At 41.2% G+C, this 17,935-nt stretch overlaps 1 protein-coding gene across 12 annotated transcripts in view; it reads right to left on the minus strand.

The window, feature by feature from the left end:
* EPB41L2 (erythrocyte membrane protein band 4.1 like 2) overlaps positions 1–17,935 on the minus strand; it is a 205,862-nt gene that overhangs the window by 148,658 nt on the left and 39,269 nt on the right. Inside the window, exon 2 of one of the 12 annotated variants that reach the window (XM_043888089.1) lies at positions 121–233. The exons of the other annotated variants lie outside the window; for them this stretch is intronic. The gene's annotated coding sequence lies outside the window, so the exon portion shown is untranslated. The remainder of the gene's footprint in view (positions 1–120; positions 234–17,935) is intronic. 12 annotated transcript variants of the gene reach the window in all.

A 17,935-nucleotide genomic window follows, 5' to 3' on the forward strand; every position in this document is an offset into this window, starting at 1 on the left:
CCCGTGAGACAGAATTCAGGGCTAATCAGCCCATCCCAGGAGAATGACACAGAGGTAACTTAAAAACCACGATCCCTAATGTGATCAAAATAGAGCATCTAAAGAAAAACACCAACTCACGTGCACCGGGGCTGGATTCACCGGGTGATCACTGCGCTCCTCGGAGCTCACACCAGCAGCCCAGTTCTGTGATCACTGCCACCACTGTGCTCGTGGGCACAATCCAAGGACGCCTGGATTAAGATAAACGCCTTAAGGAGCAGTGCTGACACAATTCAGTTCCTAACGCTTATGTCAGGCGCAGCCCAGCCCTGGGTCAGGAAATAATGCGACTGATACTAGAACCCAATGGTAAACATAAACATCTTTTTAGGAGGCAGTGTTCCTTTTCCAATTATAAAATTCATCCCTAAATTATTTTCCTCTTTTCACTAACCCGAACAGAAACATATGGAAAAACAATTCCCAATAGCCTGGAGAGCATGCAGAGCCATTATTACTTACAAATAATGAATAAAAAAAAAAGACTTCAAAAGAAATAAGATCACATTCTAGCATCACGAGACTTCTTCAAGGGAAAAGAACACATGTGTGTGCACATAAACATCACACACGTGTACGAGACTTCTTCAAGGGAAAAGAACACATGTGTGTGCACACAAACATCACACACGTGTACCGGGTCTCTAGAATGATGTGGCTGTTGTCCTGCGGTCAACTCTTGGAATCAGTCTCCTTTGGCAGCACATTTGTGTCCTGACAGTTTTCCATGCTGAACAAGCTGAAAGAGGGGGCAGGCTCGACACCTATTCTAAGGCAAGCAACTCCGCAGGAAAAAAGGAGTTGATCAAAAACGAGACTCTTCATACGATACTGAAAAACTTTTTGGAATACATTAAGCACAGTATTATAAGAAAGGCAGAGCACTGCTGGAAAAAAAAAAAGAAGTTTCTTAATTCTGTTTCTTCCTACCTCAGTCACTCAAGCTATTTCTGTCATATTCCTCATCCAACACTTACACTGTCATCTCTAGTGGAGTTTCCCCACCCACGGCAATCATCTGAAAAAGTTTTGGGAAGAAACCAAAAGTAAAAGCATCTTTGCCAAATGACATTCAGATTTTTGTCCCCACCCTAATAGTTGGCTATTTATCCTTATTTCTCGATCTCTTTCCATTCTCACTCTTTCCTTCCACCTACAAATGTATCCAGGCCATTATTCCCTTTCTTCTCCACTTCCTACTCCTGAGACTTCAACACTTTTAAGTTTCTTCACGCCCCTCATCCCACCTTCCATTTCTTCCCTCAAGATACAGAAAGTTCAGAAATGTACAAAAGCTTAAGTTCTTCAAGATGCGGCATTTAAAATATGCTGAAGACTTCCTGTGGAGGAATTTTTCCAAGAAAAACAAAATCTGAGGATTCTCTGTCACCTATTTTTCAGACAGCCCTGCAGCAGCCCACCCATCAGCTGTTTTATACAGTTTCTTCCAGCCTAAGTTCAAACAGAGGTGAGGGTGGGTCTGAGGCTGTGTGTGCCAATATTGTATGAATCCATAACAACTGCCTCAAAAAGGACATCTAACTACTTGCTGAACAAAACAATGTGCAAATCATACTAGACTTGCTTTTTCTGCAGAGATGTTCCTGAAATCAGCGGTACCAGCAGGACTACCAAACTCACAGAGAGGAGGCCATGTTCTCGGATTTGCCCTAAATGTGCTCAGAACTTTTTTAACAAGTTATAATAATAATAGAGTGAGCGCACAGGTGCTCTGCTAGGACTATGGAGAGGAGGCAAAGAGAAGGGGAGAGAAGTGGAAGGAAGGAAAATGACAAGACAACATCCTGTCCTTGAGGAGCCAAGAGTCTCATGCACACAATCTCATGGAAAGTTAACATTCACAAAATGTTACTGTTTCAAGACAACAGTAGAAGAAATGCCGTAAGACTATGTGAGTAGTTGCCAAAGGAATTACACAGCCAAGAACTCCTATGGGAATTCAGCAAAATAAGGAAAAGAGAATTCCAGAGTAGAGGAAATTTGGCAAAGGAGATGATAATTAACAGTTTGGCAAGACCACTAAAAAGTTTGAAGAGATTTATTGGTTTTAACATGACAGAAAGAAACACTTCAAATATGCTTGTGCTAAGTGTAAAGCATACATTTTTAAACTTCACTTCTTTCAGGTTCACATCAAATAACCCTAAAATAGCAACAATCCAGTCATCTCATAATGGTTTCTAACGTCTCCAAATCACTTGGGGCAAATTAATTTAACTACACAGGTGTGTTTGAGTAGTCTCAAAGTTTCGCTTTTTTTCATACTCAAAGTTAGAGTGAGATGGATTAAATTATCTAGGGCAACAATCTCTAATTTATCCTAGAGATAATTATTCACAATATTGCCAGTAAATAAAGTAAAATAGGCAGAATAGGACAGTTAAAAGTATACTGGAATAGATGGAACCAGTTCTAATTCCAGTTCTGAAAGTAACGAGAATTTAGAGCAAGTCATTTAACTTCATTTTATTAAATTATCTAATCTATGAAATACAGGGAGGATTCATTATCTCTTTAAGTACCTCATAGTTCTAAAATTCTGCATTCTAAAAAAAACTACTTGGCAAGGCAAATGGGACACAAAGTTAAATGAAAATAAACATCAAAACCACAGTATGAGCCCTACTTGTGAAATGTACATAAATGTGCATTTACTGAAGTGTTCATCCTCCGAATGCATTCTGTCACCTCCGAATGCATTTTATACAATATGAAAATACAAAGAAATTATGTCTTAAAGTAGGAATGAGGCTGCCTTCTACTATTTATGTTTCTCTATATTGCAAGCTTTATTCAACAAACACATAAATTTATCATGAAAAAAAAAAAAAAAATCCAATCCCTTGTATCCAAGCTTGACATTTGGAATCAGAGCTCTTCGGCCTCTGTGAAATACACTGGAAATCAGAGTTCTCTTGGAAACACTCCAGGCCAGTCTTGGATCGAGGGAGAGCAGGGGGAGGAAGCCCCTCAACCCTGTTTTTTCACAGCTACTTTTCTCGTCTAGTCTGAACCCCCTCCTCGGTCCCACCCTTCCCCATCAAAATCTCCTGGGAGGGATTGAACGCAAGTAACTTAAAACTGGAATTTCTGGAACTGCGTGATCTTCCAAAAGCACTTTATTTTCATCTCTCTACCTACACACATACACACACACCCCCAGAATTGGATTTCATACTTATTCTGCAACAAATCCTCAGAGTAGGACTTAAACGTCCTTTAAGAAAAAAAGGCGTGGGCAGGCTATATTGGAAAAAAGAAAGAATGATCTGGCACCTGCGGTGGTGATGTCATTACCAGCCATGGCTCTGAACTGTCTCTGGAATGCAGCTGTGGCTAGAATCCCTTAGGCCACCCAATGCTATTTAACATAAAAACACAGTCTTTCCTGGCACAAGAAAACCTCACAGTCACACGTGACTGTACTCTGCTGAGGAATCCTACACTCGCAACTTTATGGCTTTAAACACGTTGTAGAGGACAGCCATCACTGGCAGGACCGTCCCTGAAGGCCAAACCCCAGCAACTCTAAACCGTGAACTTCTCGCAGGCCTGAGGACTAATTCTGCACGCCTGTCTATAGGCAGTCCAGAGAGAAGTGACTCATTGGAAAAGACCCTGACGCTGGGAAAGACTGAAGGCATGAGGAGAAGGGGACGAGAGAGGATGAGATGGCTGGATGGCATCACCGACTCAAGGGACATGGGTTTGAGCCAGCTCCGAGAGCTGGTGATGGACAGGGAGGCCTGGTGTGCTGTGGTCCATGGGGTCGCAAAGAGTCGGACACGACTGAGGGACTGAACTGAACTGACTCACGACAGGCCAGATTTTGAGTCACTGCCTTGGAAACAGGAAAAAACATACATACACCCCAACCCCAGATGAAGTGAGGACTTGGTTGGGGAAGGAGTGAGCACAGTGGGGAATGAGATAAGGATGACAAAAATGAAGCTGGGGATGGTATCCATGGGGTCACAGAATCGGACATGGCTGAGCAACTGAACAACAGACTCTAAGTAAGTAAACGTCAGTTGTTATTATTTTTTCCCCATAGAAACAGCCACTAAAGGCAGTACTAACTCCCCAGGCCTACTTAAGAGGGTCCAATGAATCCATAAAGCTTAACTGCAAATTTTCAGGAAAACACACGTAAGGAGTTTCCCCTAACACACATTCGCTCCCCAGAAGAATGAGCGGGGGCTGACCCTGTCCATCACCCTTCGTTCACACTGAGACAGTCCAGTGAAGAATCCCGACCCTACCCCTTCTCCAGCAGGGATCAGCCTAAAACTGTGGTACCTGACCAGGGGGTTGACAGGACAACTCTCGGCAACTGGAGATGAAGAGGCACAGGAGCCTGGGCCTCCACCCAAACTGCCCAACTCTCCACCCCACCGTGCCTTGATCCCTTTTTTAAAGCCATGGAATTGTGGCCTGCTTGCCATTACCAACACCTGACCAACAGGGCCCAGAGGAAGGGAAACGAAACTCTCCACCTCTCAAGTTCAGACCAGAACACTACACGAGGCCTTACAATTTACGGTCAAGATTTTACTCCTCAGAGCACGGGAAGGGGGACAAGGAACATCCAGACGCGTCTGTCCGTTCTTACTTACATTCCAAAGACAGAGCCAAGATCACACGGGGATGCTGATGCTCGTTTACTTTTTTAAAGTCAACAAGACAGCCGAAAAAGAAAGAAGCCAGAACTTCTAACTCACCATTCCCACGACTGTCCACATGAGCTTTTACAGAGCTTCGTCACCCTCACAACCCTCTAAAAATCAATTTTCAATTTTCTACAACTGACCACATGTTATGTGGTAACCCCGTGACTCTGAGTTGCAGAAAGCTCTCTCCCTATGACCCAGAACACATCAGAAGCCCCCTCTCCTCACCACTTAGCTTTTACGGAATCACAGGATCTCGGCTGTGACCCACACTTTGACTTTTTTCCAGTATATTTCCCTCAGTCTGACAGAAAAGCTCCCCAGACCCAGGGTTGAGAGAAAAGCTCAACCAGTGTCTGGACCATACTTCACCACCTCCCGACCACATACAAAGCTTCTGCTAGAAGAGAGGGGGTTGAACCCCAAACCTAGGATGCATTCCAAATGAAAGTCATTTTCACTATCAGTACTCCCCCGCTGCTTTCTGTAAGGTACAGAGCAGGGTGGGTGTGAGTGTGAGTGAGTGTGTGTGAGTGTGTGTGCGTGTGTATTGTTTCCTGCTCTAAGAGCGAACCCCATGATCCTGCCCTCTGTACCCTGTTACCCATTCCCACGGTTCCCAAACACTGTCTTTCCATTTTTTTTTTCTGTGACCCACAGTAAAAGAGTAAAACATTTTACATCCCAACCCAGTTCACAAATACACACCCCGGTTTAACGGACACACAGTTTTCAAGTGGCCACTCTGATGAGGCCTAAAGCCTAAGCGCTGTGTGCTAAATCCAGCGCCAGCCCCAGTGCGCCTTCTCCCTGCCAGCAGGCTGCCTCAGCCAGGAAAGGGGGCACCTCTTTCCTCCCACCTCCCTGCCCCTTCCCCTTCCCCAAGGGGAAGCTCTGTGCGGTGGCAAAGCTCCACTCTAGTCTGTGAGGTTTGTCCAAGGTGTGATGACTGCTAATGGAAAGCTTTTCCCAAGGGGCAAGTCTTTCTGAAACTCACATAAAATTCTGTACAGACTAGATAAGGCCCCAACTCCCCTGCTGTTTATGCCATTTCACTTTCTAAATGCCAGTTGTGGCCTTCTAAAATGATTTCTTGAAAAATCCTGCCCTAGACCCATATGTAAGCCTACCATTATCTCATTTTCATTCGTTCCAACCTCTGATTATCTTCTGTCCTTCCCCGGGAACCACAACTCCAACAACTCTGTGACCCTGAGCGGCCCGTGTCCCCAGCCCCTCCCCACGGCCGCATCTTCACAGCAGCCTGACTTCCATGGGCCACCAGCAGACCTTGAATTCCCAGCCCCTCTCTCCTCCAGCATGTCCATGTACTCTCTGGCTCCACCTAAGGTACAGCTTACTTCAGGCTTGCACCCAAGCCACTGACAAAAATAAGTAACGGATGGTAACTTTTCTCAATTCAAATTCATGGCCACAAACTTTAACTGGACTCTCAGAGAGCTCCAGAAATCCTAAGACAGTTCCCTAGTCAACCCACACCCCCACTCTCCTAGACATAGATTTCACATTTGTGCATAAAGCCCAAAAAAATGACAAACCAAAAATATATTACACTGGATACTGGTTCTTCCTATGATCTCAGCCACAATATAACTATAGTTGTCCTCCAACAGGGAAAACCAGATAGCATTCAACACACTCAATGGTGTAAGCAAATAAAAAAAGTTACTAGCCATTCATTAAAACAAACAAACAACAACAAGAAAAAAACCTGCCTGGTATAAGGCAGGCTTAAGTTTAAGGGCATTTAACTGTTAAAGAATAAAAAGTCTTTTTGCTTTCTCTTATAAAAAATGTTTGGTAATACTCTCTCCTCAATTCTCTTACCAAAGTAATCCATGTGCAACTCTGCCCTGCCTTTCTAATCACTGTCAGGCACAACAGTTTATTGTCCAAATATAATTTGTTCAACCATGCAAACACCTGTGCAATCAGGCATGTTCAATTTGCAAGGGACAAGTCCAACGACATGGCCACAGTGATAAGCACTGGTGCCTGGCTAGTAAGCCTTTCACTGAAAGAGACAGCTTTTCTCATAATTATCTCTATTTTGAATCAAAATGTCTAATGCTTTTATGTAATTCAACAGAAAAACAAAACACATGCACTACAGAGTTGCTATTTATTCCAACCCAGGCCACCAATGGTGACACTCAGGCACATAATAAACCCCAGAGTAAAATAAAGCTGCGGCTCTTGAAATTCAAGGGCCAGAAGAGAAAGCAAAGGAAGCAAATCTGCCCAAGGAGACAATAAAAGGTTAAGGCCAGAACTCTATGTGCCCTAAGAGGGCAGCCACAGTGAAATCACTGCCCGGTTTCAGGGGTCATTTCTATGACTTGAAAACTCAGTTCTTCCTGGAGGGGGGCCGGACATGACCTAACGCGGTTGAGAAATCCAGATTGAAATAACATATGCCAGCAAACAGGCAGATTTGAGAACACGCAAAAGCTATAAAAGCCCTTCAGAAAAAGAGGGTAATATAGCCTGGAAGAACTTCAGGTAAAAGACATGAACACCACTTATACCAGCAGATATGCAGAAAGGGCCAAGGCCACAGACTAGCCTTCCCACCTCAGTCACCTAGACTGCCAACGTTTAAACAAGAAAAACACGTGCCCAGCACAAAAACACCAACAAGGTGATGCTAATACAACAGTTCCTACTCTTCACTTACTTAGGCTCCTTTTCCAGCACCCTGAGTTTCAAAAGCTCTCCCAACCATTTTCTGTTACTCTGTTTAAAGACTAAGGTGTTCCCTCCTGGCTCTGCCTCCTCCATTCATCCCGTCCATGTGGAGGCGATGGCCACTCTACACTCAGCACTCTGCTAGGACATGTAACCTAGTAAGGGAGCCGGGGAGGAAGCCAATGATTACAATCCACTCCGAGAAATATCTACTTAAAGCCATCTGCAAAACAGGAGATGAGCAGAGAATGACTGTAAAATTAGAACCATCTCTGAAATTGCGGTGCTGGAGAAGACTCTCGAGAATCCCCTGGACTGCAAGGAGACCAAACCAGTCCATCCTAAAGGAAATCAACCCTGAATATTCATTGGAAGGACTGATGCTGAAGCTGAAGCTCCAATACTTTGGCCACCTGATGCAAAGAGCTGACTCACTGGAAAAGACTCTGACGGTGAGAAAGATTGAAGGCAATAAGAGAAGGGGACCGAAGAGGATGAGATGGTTAGAGTGCATCACCGACTCAATGGACATGAATCTGAGCAAACTCAGGGAGATAGTGAAGGACAGGGAAGCCTGGAATGCTACGGTTCACGTGGTCACAAAGAGTCGGACACCATTCAGCAGCTGAACTGAAGGATGAAGATGCAAAGAAAGGAGGGACAGCATCCCAAGTATTTGCAAAGACATCAAGAGACTGGTACAGGTTGCTCCTTTCAACTTGTTACATTTAATCAAAATCACAAAGGTTAGACCCAAGAAGTCACAAGGCAATAAAATACAAAAGTCAATTTCCCTACTTATATGGTAGGCTAAGTGATAGTTATTAGGCCTAGAGATTGCTTTTTCAGCCTATCTGAAAATTTCACTCGCCCCTTGTATTTGTTCTCAGTTTACAAAAACTAATCAACAGTTGCCTCTGTAATTATGTGCGGACCTGTGAAGATCACTCACAGATTCATCACCTGAACTAACATGTTGGCAAGAGGCAAGCTAGGACCTTCATCCAAGCCCCAACTTTTGGTGCATGTTCCCTTCATTCTCTTCCTTTTCTCCCACCTCAAGTCAAGCTATTTCATGTGCCATTCTTAATAGTCAACTAATTGTGACTAAGATAATGGCAGATAATAATTGAATGTGTGATCTCATTTAGGTCAGGAGAGGGGATGAAGGTAGAAAACAGTTAAAAGAATCCAGTGTAAGGTCACCTTGTGTCATCTGGCTTAGGGCTGGGTGAGCAGACTGACAGCCTCTTCCTTGACCTCTAGAACGGAGAATAAAAACTTGCCTAGCTACCAGAGTTGTTTTGTTATTTTTAAAAAGCAAAATCTTACAAAGAAACGGTTTCCAATTAATAAGATTTGGTTTGGTCTATGCCCTGTGTTAGCTGGGGTTACCTGTAAACAGTAAAGAATCTGCCTACAATGCAGGAGACCCAGGTTTGATCCCTGGGTCAGGAAGATCCCCTGGAGAAGGGAATGGCAACCCACTCCAGTATTCCTGCCTGAAGAATTCCATGGACAGAGGAGCCTGGTGGGCCACAGTCCATGAGGTTGCAAAGAGTTGGACACAATTGAGTGATGAACACTTTCACTTTTTCTTTCTGTGTTAGCTAGGTCAGGGTTTTCCAACCTCTGCACTCTCGACATCATGGCCACATAATTCTTTGTCATCTCAGAAGCTGTCCTGTGCATTACAGGATTTTTAGCAGCATTTCCGACCTCTACATAGAAATACTAGTAGCAGGTCCTTAAGTCATGGCAACCAAGAAACCAAACCTCCAGACATCGCCAAATGTTTCCTAGGAGACAAAACTCACCCATCCATCCCCATCTCAGTAAAGAATCACTAGATTATCACACCAGCCTATTTACTAAATAGAGAAGACACTGATGTTGATGAACAGGGCAAAATCTTAAGAAAAGGGTCATGCCTCAATTAACTATTGTCTGTAGTTTAACGAAAAGCTAACAGATATCCCCAACAGAAGAGGAACGTCAAACTTAAGGTCAAAAAAAGTAAAGCCTGGAACATTTAAGCAATAATAAGTATACAGATGCTCAGGAGTGGTGAAAGCTGGAATCGAAAAAGCGCTTAGTGAAAACACTGAAACTAAATCAAACCAAGTCTATATTTATCCAAAACGCGTTAGCTGCTCAGTCGTATCCGACTCTTTGCGACCCAATGGACTGTCGCCTCCCAGGCTCCTCTGTCCATGGAATTCTTCAGGCAAGAACACTGGAGTGGATGGCCCATTCCCTTCTCGAGAGATCGAATCCAGGTCTCCTGCCTTGCAGGCAGATTCTTTACTGTCTGAACCACCAGGGAAGCCTGTTAATCTTTATATAAGCCCAACCAAATAAAAAAAAAAATTTTTAATTCTACAAATTAAGATCTGAAATAGTAACTATTTTGATATCATTAAGAAAGCACAAACAAGAGTCCAAATCCTGGCCCATTCCACCCATTCTCTAGCTACCTGACACTCACCCTAAGCTTCTTCCCTCTTCTAGAGAAGTAGACAACGTAGCCAATCTAAGAACATAAGCACGGCACCTGTCACATTGTAGGTACCATTAAGTGACAACTACCAATAGTTTCACACGGATATTTTATAAACATACATCAAATACAAAATGGAACACGACACTCAAGTTAACGAAGAAAACACACTTCTCATAGGTTAACTAAAAAAAGAAAAAAAACCCATTACTATAGAAACACACTCCATAGATGCCAAGATTTACCTGCACTTTTTAAGGCGGAAGACAAATGGGTAACCCTCTCCAGACCCACGGTTACAATAAAAGCAAAATATAAATGCTGCCCTTTTTTAAGTACCAAATTATGCACTGCTTGGGCTACCTCCAAATATATTTCCCCAGGTTTTTATGCAAACCAGCCAAAACACCATTTTAAGCGTTTGAGTTTGAGAACTCACTGTATAAAATTTCTATAAAGCCAAACAATGAAGTAGGAAAGAAGAGCATTTTCTCACACATACCCAGAGCCAGTTTGCAGTTGCTGTTCTTGCCTCACAGAAGTTGTTTGCTAGCCACAAGCTACTACAAATTGTTCAGACCTTTTGGCAGCAACACAGGAAACTGCCCTTTTCACCCGTTCTCCCACAAAAATGTAGTCAATTTCTAGGCAAGCCCATCTCTCAAGGCTACTTGCTTTATTGAGCCAAATGCACACCATTTTTCATTTAGCAATATGAAAGGGCCCCAGATATTTTGCATTTTTGTGAAGAAAGCTGAAAGCAAGTCACCAGAAGACCTGTGGGCAAAGCTCTCTATTAAGTCAGCTCATAAACTGTGCTAACACCGCGCTTTACACCAGCATTTGAAATTTATAGGGCATTTGGCATTACAGCTGTTTCTGTTTTATCCAAATCATCCAGGACGCAACAGGCAACATGTGAAGCCATTTCCTGACGCTTAATTGTCCTTGGCTTCCCACTATTCTCAACTTGTCATGTTCGAAATAAGTTTTTAAAGTAGGCACTTTTGATTTAAAAAAAAAAAAATCTCCTATCTTCTCTTGACTCTAGGCTTTTTCCAGTCTTTTTTTTTTTTTTTGTATACCAATGTTCATAGCAACTTTATTTATGACAGCTCAAAGATGGAAAGAATCCAACTGACCAATCAACTGATGAATGGTCCACAGTCTTATTTCTTTGTTGTTGGTTTTTTTTGTCTTTTTTTTCTTTGGTCCACAGTCTTAAGGATCACATACAGGTACTTGGGCAAGCTACAAAGATGAAGTTGAATATTTAGCTTTATATTCAGGTATGCAAAACCAATCTGTATTTTTCACTTTCAATTATTTAAGCAGAGGTGAGGCCAGGAGGTAGTGAATTACTCGACAGCTGCAACATATTTAACTTCTAAAAATAAAGGCAAAATTGCCCTTTGAATGCAAAATTAAAGAACCTTTGAAAACCAGGAATTCCTTTGTATCCCGTTTGGCTTAAAATTTCACAGACAGATCATTTATAAATAAACAAACAAACCCAAATGGCAAAAAGGCAAACTGAAGTTACTCACAGAATAAAGCTGGACACTAGTCTACCCTGGAGAGTCAAGTTCCAAAATGCAGTCTGGTGAACCAAGCTCATAATTCACAAACTGAAAATCAGTCCAGTATTTTCCAGGGAACACTTCTGTCTCCCCAAACTGACATGCAACCTCAAATAAGTTCCAATCATGACTCAAAGGTAACTTCTCCAAAATGGTACAGTGTCAGAAACCAAAAACCACACAGACAAAAATGATAAGCCAAGGAAACTCAATTCAATTACATACACTCATTACTTTAACAACAGATAACTTTATTTTTCAGAGTCCAATACTGACACTAATTTATAAAATATTTCAAGTTCAGAACCCCTTTGCAAAAGCACCTGAATTTTTCCAGCAAATAAATCCTATATACTGGGAGGAAAACTAGATGGCAAACCAGGGAATCAAAATTGAAAATTCAAAGGCAAAATCTTCTGTGTCGAGTTGGTAAAGGGACCTGGCTTGCCTGAAACTAGTAAGCACAGAAGGCATGCTCTGTTACTGTAATCTTTCCAATTTAAATGGATAAATTGCACATATCAAACAAGCTCTAACTGCAAGCATGCTTTCATTCGGTGCTTTTTTTTTGCCTTAAACTTAACCAGTAATAACCCATCCTTCATCTCTTTCAACAGAATATCAAAAGGATTTCACATTACTGTTTATCAGCTTAACAACATCTTCAAAGTAAATATAATTGGTAATATTTCTGAGAAAGTGTCTACAGAAGGAGCAGGAAGATATGGCCTCCTTGTTAAAGACTTCTTTACTCCGGTTTGGGGGTGAGGGGATGTCCTGAGATAGTCAGCATCAACATGAAATAGCCTATTAAGACAATCACCAAAGAAAGAAGTGTTCCTTAAGTTAACTGTCCACATCTTCACATGACTTACTTTCAAATAAGTAAATAACAACAGAGGAAGAGCTGCCCAAGGTTATCCGGAGGTCTGGCATGAGAGAGCACTCAAGTTCACTGTTCAAACATGGGTTTTCTGGCCCAGGTTAGACAAGTTCAGCCTGGGAAAGTTTACTTCAAATTTGAGCTACACGGGTAATTAAAGAACCTCTTTGCTACTGTTACATTTTTACATTTCTCACACCACTAGAAAAACTCATCTTAAGGACTTTTTTAAACAACAAAAGAGATGAAAAGCATAGATTTGGTTCTCATTTCTGTTGGTCTGCATCCTACTTTCACTGTGTTCAATTAGTATTTATTCTGCAATTAGGACGTTAAAAAGCACAACTAACACTGACATGGACGGGTAAAGAATGCACAGGAGGCATAATTCTTACCAAACAGGTGATGTCTGCATGCGCACTAGCACACAATAGGCTGAGGGTGTTTTGTTTGTGTGTTTTTGCTTTTTTCAAGTATCTCTATGTGGTTTACTTTCTCTATCGCAAGAGTGCTGGAGGCCCTTCATGTGTCTAAATGAAAAACTCCATACACATTTGGCTTCAATAAAGCCAGCAGTCTCTTGAAGATAGGTTCCAGCCATGAATCGTCTACGTTTGTGTTCTGGAAGGGGTGAAAAGGGCAGTTTTCTGTGTTGCTGCCAATGGGCTGAACAATTCCCAGTAGCTTGTTAGAGAACAACTTCTCTAAGGAGAAAACTTTCAAGCTGGCTTGCTATACTTGTGCAAAATAACATGATTTTTCTCCACTTTACTCTTATTTTGTTACAACGTTTCCAGTAAAAACCTTCCCTTGCCTTTTATAGTCATGTTTTTAAGTGATCTTGCTAAGGAAACGTGTGTTTGAAAATAATACCTAACAGGTTACCTGAAAACCAATTTCAGCACACACCTAACTTCTGAGTATTAAAATTCTTTCTAGTCTTCTCCATCCACAATTAGTGCAGTACTAACTTTGTCCAGGTATTCACTTTTGGAAAGTGCTTCCCGAATTCATCCTACAACCATCTATTAAGTACTTAATAAGGAAAGATACATGGATTTTCCTGGTGGCTCAGCCGGTAAAGAATCCACCTGCAATGTGGAAGACCTGGGTTTGATCCCTGGGTTGGGATTATCCCCTCGAGAAGGGAATGGCTACCCACTCCAGTATTCTAGCCTGGAGAATTCCATGGACAGAGGAGCCTGGCAGGCTACAATCCACGGGGGTTGCAGAGAATCAGACACGGCTGAGTGAGTCTCACTTTCTTTTCACGGAAAGACACAGCCCCCACCAGGCTGTTTATGCACCAAAATGAATGAGAACAGCCCTTAAGAAACTAATCCAGTAATGCAGAGAAAGAGAAAGGGCAGGATTCTGAGGCTGGGGGCAAGGAGGGACGTGTCAAAGAATTTCTGTAAATTTACTGTAAATTTTCTGCAATTCTTGTGTATATTAAGATTTAAGAACTAAGGTTTAAAGTTTAAGAACTGTATCAGCCCCCAAAAAGCAATAAATCAGCAAGTTATTATTTACTTAAAAAAAGAAAGACTCTACACTAGATCACTCCAATTAGACAGTCATTACAGTTATATTTAAAATATCACTTGTTATGCTGCATAAATGAAATATACCTAGACATTATATATTGGAAAAACTATAAAACTATGAGAAAAAGAACTAAACTAAAATCAGAAAGCTAAGACCAACTAATGCCACTTAATTTGAATAAGAATTAAAATCCTGTCCATTATCTCAGAAAGCAGTTACTATAATTAGGTGAAAATACACATGCAAATATTTTACCAAGTGCTTTAAAAGCTTAACAACGTATCATATCACAGGTCAAGGAGGAGCTCTGGTCACAATATCCTCAGTAAAGAAGACCCTGTCAGGAATAAAAGAGGCAATGAACCGATAAATTGGTTGGATTTAAAAAAATTTTTTTTTTAATTTTTTTGGCATCCAGAACCTTTACTGATGAGTAGAAAATATTTGCCAAGGTTTGTATCTTTCAGTAGCCAGGTGGTGACATTATCTGGCATAGTTTCAATGAGTGTGAGAGTGTGTGTGCGTGCGTGCTCAATGATGTCCGACTCTTTGCGACCCCGTGAACTATAATGGAATTTTCCAGGCAAGAATACTGGAGTGGATTATCATTTCCTACCCCAGGGGATCTTCCAACCCAGGGATCAAACTCGCGTCTCTTGAGTCTCCTGCATTGGCAGGAGGGTTCTATACCACTAATCCAGTTTCCATACTGCTTTCATATGTTATATATTATCATCATATTCATAGTCACTTGCATTTTCAGTTCAAGACTACGTTTTCAGATTTATCTATGCTCATATGTGTAACTTTACACTTACATTTGTAAGTCATAACATCTCAAGGACCACTTCTTTGGCATCTCTGTGCAAAGGTACAAGAATCTCTAGGATACCTGTCTAATGCAATGCTGGCTAGTGTAACACCATGAGTTTTACCTGATACCGCTAAAATGTTTTCCCAGGATGGTTCTCCCACTTTATATTCTCACCAACAGTGACTGATAACAATTTTTCTACATGTTTGCCAACATTTAATATTTTTAGTCTTACAGTTGCGGTTATGGAAAAGCCTCTGTTTTAACTTGCACTTCCTATTAGTGAGATTCATATGCTTACTGGTCATTTGGTTTCCAGTTCTGTGAACTGCCTACAGTTGCCCTCAATTTTTCTATTAGGCTGTCTTCCTTTTTCTTATTGATTTATAGGAATTGTTCACATACGCTAGCTTTTAATCCTTGCAGGATACAGGCTATTTTCAGTAACCCTACCTGAAAGCCCAACTACAGCGTCTAGATAGACCATTTTTCTCATATTACTACAAGTAGGAGAATAGGCAATTCATGACTGACATGTCTAGCTGAGAATGTCATCAACGAACTAGCCTTTTAACCTCCTGCTCTGCCATCCTTAACCAGTACCTTCAGCTTCTTCGCTGCAAGACAGCTGCTGAAGCTCCAGACATTATACCCACATTCCAGGCAAAAGGAGAAAAAAAAAAAACAAAGGAAAGAGAAAAACTAGACCCCCATATTCAGGGAGCAAAGCTTTCTTAGAAATTTTTAGCTTAAATTTCATTGCTCACAACTGATGACTTTTGAAGGACATCAGAGAAGACAGTCATTTTTAAATGGGTATAAAATTAGTAAAGTTAGAAATAAAGAATAAACAAGCTAGGCAACTAGTAATGTCTTTCACACATCCATTTAAAACATATTTGTAGCCTTGTCTTTCTTCTTCAGTACACTTCCCTGGTGGCTCAGATGGTAAAGAAAATATACTGGTTTATATGGAGTTTCCAGTTTCTATCAGGTCTAATTATTACTGGTCTAATTATCTATCCTATTATTATTGGCCTAATTATCTATCCTTGCCACAGGAGTGTGGTAAGGCAAGTCTTCCCAACGTTTTAAGATTATTTTGACTATTCTTGAACACCTGCTCATTTCCACATGAATTTTCCAATCAACTGTTCCATAAAAATCTTGCCTGGATTTTGAGTGGATTTTCACTAAAATTACAGATGTACTCAGGGAAAACTGCTAGGTTTATAATAACAATCATTCCCATCCATGGACAATGAACAACTCTCCATTCAATTGGCAGCCATTCTTTTACATCCTTCCGTGTTCTATAATTTACCCAATACACATCTTGTTAGATTTGTTCATAGATATTCTGCATTATTAGGAAATAAAAATAAGATCTTTACATAGCATTTTTAAATTGGCAATCTGTGATTCAACTGAGTTCTGCACAGAATATTACATAAACCATGAAAAATAATGTTGATTCTAATACTTATATTCATTTTTTTCCTTATAATATTGTATTGTTGAATTTCAAGAACCACAGAAATGACTAAAAGTAGTAATTTTTTATTCTGAACTTAAAAGACTGTTATATCATACTGTTAAGTATAAAGCCCAGTATTATTTTGAAACAATAGGGTTTATTCTTGGTTCTTTTTCTATTGTCTTAAATGTAATGCTTAGCTCATTTCAAGGTTTTTTTTCTTTTCCCATTGAATATGACAGTAATTTAAAGCTATTAATTTCTGGTGAGAGCTTTTGTGGTCTCTCTCAAATTTTGCTCTGTAGTGTTTCGCTCGTTACCATGTTCTAAATAGTCTGTAATTCTAGCTTTTATATTCTCCTTGACCCAAGGTGGTTTCCTCTCCCTATCTATTGCTTACACATATTCCAAGATGTTACCAACACTGGAGTTTCATTCACAGTTGAATGAAATGACAGCAAAGAGACCAGTGAATTGATTTTCCATGCTAAATATCTCTAGTATATTTGAGAGATGACAATCAACAATTTAGGCTCACTTTGGAAATCAGTCCTGAATATTCACTGGAAGGACTGATGCTGAAGCTCCAACACTTTGGCCACCTGATACAAAGAACTGACTCATTGGAAAAGACCCTGATGCTGGGAAAGATTGAAGGCAGAAGGGGACGACAGAGCATGAGATGGCTGGATGGCATCACTGACTCAATGGATATGAGATTTGAGCAAGCTCTGGGAGTCAGTGATGGACAGGGAAGCCTGGCGTGCTGCAGTCCATGGGGTTGCAAAGAGTTGGACACGACTAAGCGACTGAACTGAACTGAATATATGGCATCAACTAGCCCGTCACTGATGATTATAATCAAAATTGCTCAGATCACGGACAGGATTTCCACAAGCCCCTCGCAATCCAGCTCTCACTGTGCTGCTCACACTCTTGAAACCATTTTTGAGCTTGCCTCAACCCCTGCCTTTCTCTCCCACCGCATGTGGCTTAGCGATGTTTACCTGGAAAACTACGCTTGCATCAGTGACGCTCAGCTGGAAGAACACCACTTCAGCAAGCATCCTCTCAAGGCTGGAGGGCTGTAATACACTGATGGTTCAAACTATCTGTTAGAAGGGAGAGCAAGCAGGAATAAATGACAAACACTAAAAATCCTACACAGACTCAAAGAGCCACATTCAATACCCTTCTAAGCAAAACCCTGGTGAAAACCACCAAACTGATACAAAACAAACAAATCAGGAAAGTACAGATGACATGTATTCAAATATAGAGCAACTTTTTTTTCTAAAAGAAAACCAACCAACCAACCCTCACAAAACCTTGGAATAACCTTTAAAATAAACCAGGGAATAACCTTTAAAAATGATAATAATAAGAGCATCAACTAATATGTCCAGGCGCCATGCGTTGTACTGAGAGTTTTTGCATATACCAACGGGCAAATAAGCAGGACCGCTAACCAAAGCATTCATGTCAACTATGCTACTGCTGCTGTGTCCGACTCTGTGCGACCTCATGGACGGCAGCCTACGAGGCTCCTCCGTCCACGGGATTTTCCATGGACTACGAAGTCCACGGGATTTTCCAGGCAAGAGTACTGGAGTGGGGTGCCATCGCCTTCTCCGTGTCAACTATGAGCACACAACAACTTATTACCGCTTTAATAACCAAGTTCCCAGACT

This window comes from Cervus elaphus, chromosome 26 (assembly GCF_910594005.1).
Source record: "Cervus elaphus chromosome 26, mCerEla1.1, whole genome shotgun sequence".
NCBI classification, from domain to species: Eukaryota; Metazoa; Chordata; class Mammalia; order Artiodactyla; family Cervidae; genus Cervus; species Cervus elaphus.